The following is a 4,194-nucleotide window of genomic DNA, read 5'->3' on the forward strand; positions in this document are numbered from 1 at the left end:
TGTCAGTGGTTCCTCTGTTTGCACGAAAGCCGCACTGTGATTCTGGGAGAATATTCTCGGCGACACTAGGTATTATTCTATTTAGTAGAATCCTAGCAAAGATTTTGCCTGCAATGGAGAGCAACGTGATTCCCCTGTAGTTTGAGCAGTCTGATTTCTCGCCTTTGTTTTTGTACAGGGTGATGATGGTGGCATCACGAAGATCCTGTGGCAGTTTACCTTGGTCCCAACAAAGCTTGAAAAACTCATGCAGTTTGGCATGCAGAGTTTTGCCGCCAGCCTTCCAGACTTCTGGGGGGATTCCATCCATACCTGCTGCTTTGCCACTTTTCAGTTGTTCGATTGCCTTATATGTCTCATCCAGGGTGGGAACCTCATCCAGCTCTAGCCTTAGGGGCTGTTGAGGGAGCTGGAGCAGGGCGGAATCTTGGACTGAGCGGTTGGCACTGAAAAGAGATTGGAAGTGTTCTGACCATCGGTTGAGGATGGAGATCTTGTCGCTGAGGAGGACTTTGCCGTCTGAGCTGCGCAGCGGGCTTTGGACTTGGGGTGAGGGGCCGTACACAGCCTTTAGAGCCTCGTAGAAACCCCTGAAGTCGCCAATGTCCGCGCTGAGCTGGGTTCGTTTGGCGAGGCTAGTCCACCACTCATTTTGGATCTCCCGGAGTTTGCGCTGAAGATGGCTGCATGCGCGACGGAAGGCTTGTTTCTTCTCTGGACAGGACGGCTTTGTAAGGTGAGCCTGGTGGGCAGCTCACTTCTTTGCCAGCAGCTCCTGGATTTCCTGGCTGTTTTCGTCAAACCAGTCCTTGTTTTTCCTGGAGGAGAAGCCCAGTACCTCTTCAGTGGATTGCAGTATGGTAGTCTTCAACTGATCCCAGAGGGTTTCAGGGGACGGGTCCGTGAGGCGGGTTGCAACGTCGAGCTTTGCTTTGAGGTTTGCCTGGAAGTTTCCTCTCGCTTCGTCTGACTGCAGGTTTCCAACATTGAACCTCTTTCTGGGGGCTTTATTGTTCCTGGGCTTTGGCTTGAAGTGAAGGTTGAGCTTGCAGCGAACCAGCCGGTGGTCAGTGTGGCATTCCGCGCTAGGCATGACCCTGGTGTGGAGCACATCTCGTTTGTCACTTTCTCGCACCAGGATGTAGTCCAGGAGGTGCCCGTGTTTGGATCGGGGATGCATCCAGGTGGTCTTAAGGCTGTCCCTCTGCTGAAAAAGGGTGTTTGTAATGACAAGTCGCTGTTCTGCGCAGAGCTCCAACAGGAGGCGCCCATTGTCATTGCACTTGCCGACGCCATGCTTGCCCAGGATTCCTGGCCAGGTTTCTGAGTCTTTGCCGACACGAGCGTTGAAGTCGCCCAGGATGACAACCTTGTCGGCTGTAGGGGTACGTTGGATGTGGTTGCGCAGGTCGGTGTAGAACTTGTTCTTTTCTGCTGGTTCCGCCTGGAGGGTTGGAGCATAGACACTGATGAGGGTGATGTGACGCTTGTTTTGAAGTGGGAGTCGCATGGACATGATTCGGTCCGAGAGGCCTGTCGGAAGGTTTTCGAGTTTGGAGGCAATGAAGCTCTTGACCATGAAGCCTACACCAGATAGGCGTCGTTCATCCGAAGGCTTGCCAGACCAGTAGAGTGTGTAGCCCGCGCCGCGTTCTTGGAGGCTGCCTACATCTGCCAGGCGGACTTCACTGAGAGCGGCTATGTCGATGTCAAGTCTGAGGAGTTCATGTGCAATGAGGGCAGACCGACGTTCAGGTCGGTGGCTGTCAGCCTTGTCTAGCATGGTTCTGATGTTCCAGCATGCTAGCTTGAGTTTGTGAGCATCTTTTGAGGGGGAGGACGTGGAGGGGGAGGACGTGGAGGGGGAGGACGTGGAGGGGGAGGACGTGGAGGGGGAGGACGTGGAGGGGGAGGACGTGGAGGGGGAGGACGTGGAGGGGGAGGACGTGGAGGGGGAGGACGTGGAGGGGGAGGACGTGGAGGGGGAGGACGTGGAGGGGGAGGACGTGGAGGGGGAGGACGTGGAGGGGGAGGACGTGGAGGGGGAGGACGTGGAGGGGGAGGACGTGGAGGGGGAGGACGTGGAGGGGGAGGACGTGGAGGGGGAGGACGTGGAGGGGGAGGACGTGGAGGGGGAGGACGTGGAGGGGGAGGACGTGGAGGGGGAGGACGTGGAGGGGGAGGACGTGGAGGGGGAGGACGTGGAGGGGGAGGACGTGGAGGGGGAGGACGTGGAGGGGGAGGACGTGGAGGGGGAGGACGTGGAGGGGGAGGACGTGGAGGGGGAGGACGTGGAGGGGGAGGACGTGGAGGGGGAGGACGTGGAGGGGGAGGACGTGGAGGGGGAGGACGTGGAGGGGGAGGACGTGGAGGGGGAGGACGTGGAGGGGGAGGACGTGGAGGGGGAGGACGTGGAGGGGGAGGACGTGGAGGGGGAGGACGTGGAGGGGGAGGACGTGGAGGGGAGGACGTGGAGGGGGAGGACGTGGAGGGGGAGGACGTGGAGGGGGAGGACGTGGAGGGGGAGGACGTGGAGGGGGAGGACGTGGAGGGGGAGGACGTGGAGGGGGAGGACGTGGAGGGGGAGGACGTGGAGGGGAGGACGTGGAGGGGGAGGACGTGGAGGGGGAGGACGTGGAGGGGGAGGACGTGGAGGGGGAGGACGTGGAGGGGGAGGACGTGGAGGGGGAGGACGTGGAGGGGGAGGACGTGGAGGGGGAGGACGTGGAGGGGGAGGACGTGGAGGGGGAGGACGTGGAGGGGGAGGACGTGGAGGGGGAGGACGTGGACCTGTCCTCGGGCCTGCGCAAAGGAGCTTTTAGGTGGAGTGCAGTTCGCGCAGTACTGGCCCCACCCTTTACACCCATGGTTCGTGTGCCGTGGCCAAGCAAGCTGGGACATAGCAGCGAGGTCCTTGGGTCTGGAAGAGTCTGGAAGAAACCTGCATAGGAGAAGGCCACTCCGATATAAAACCTACTACATCATTAAACTACACAAATGAACCCCCCCCAATTATTATAACACAACATTAATCGTCCCCTGTTGTATTTTAATGTTGTTTCCATTTTCAAAGTTGTCATAATACACTTTTTTGCTACTGCTAGTGCTATAATAAATCTTTTTTGGGCTCTGTCTAATTTTAGTCTTAATTTTTAACTTATTATTTAACAGCAAAAATTTTGGATCTTTTGGTATATTATTTTTTGTGATTTTGTTTAACATTAGGTTTAGATCTTCTCAGAAAGTTTTCACTTTTGAACATGTCCAAATTGCATGTAATTTGATCCAGTCTCTTGTTTATAGTGAAAACATCTATCCAATGCTGCTGGGTATCACTCTTCTAACTTCTGAGGAGTAATATATAATCTGTGTAGCCAGTTATATTGAATCACACGTAATCTAGTATTTATCGTGTTCCTCATTGTTCCTATACATAACTTCTCCCATGTTTCGTTCTTTATCCTTAAGTTTAAATCTTTTTCCCAACTTTGTTTCAGTTTATACTTTGTTTCATCCTCTTCCTTACATTTTTGCAGTTGATGTACATGTTGGTAATAATTTTTTTAATTATTATTGTGTCTGTGATTAAATATTCATAGTTGCTACTTTCTGGTAATCTCAAGCTACTTCCCAGTTTATCTTTTAAATAAGTTTTCAACTGGTAATATACAAACATTGTACCTTGTGTTATTCCATATTTATCTTTTAATTGCTCAAATGTTAATAAATTATTTCCCAAAAAGCAATCTTCTATTTTCTTGATTCCTTTTCTAGCCCATTCCTTGAAAAATAAATTATCTATTGTAAAGGGGATTAATGGGTTTTGTGACAATAACATTTTTGGTATTTGATAATTTATCTTTTTTTCTTCCAAGTGTATTCTTTTCCAATAATTTATAGTATGTGATGTAATACTAGTGTATTGTTCTATTGCACCAACTTTTCATCCCATTTATAAAGTATATGTTCTGGGACATTTTCTCCCAATTTGTCTAACTCTGTCTTAGTCTAGTCCGGTTTTTCTCTTTTCTGATAAAAATCTGATAAATGCCTTATCTGCGCTGCTGTGTAGTAATTTTTGAAGTTGGGTAGCTGCAATCTTGTTTGTATCTCCATGTTAATTTTTCTATTGCTATTCTTGATTTCTTTCCCTTCCATAAAAATTTCCTTACTATCTTCTTCAGTTTTGCAAAA

The sequence above is a fragment of the Narcine bancroftii genome, chromosome 11 (genome assembly GCF_036971445.1).
Source record: "Narcine bancroftii isolate sNarBan1 chromosome 11, sNarBan1.hap1, whole genome shotgun sequence".
Classification (NCBI taxonomy): domain Eukaryota; kingdom Metazoa; phylum Chordata; class Chondrichthyes; order Torpediniformes; family Narcinidae; genus Narcine; species Narcine bancroftii.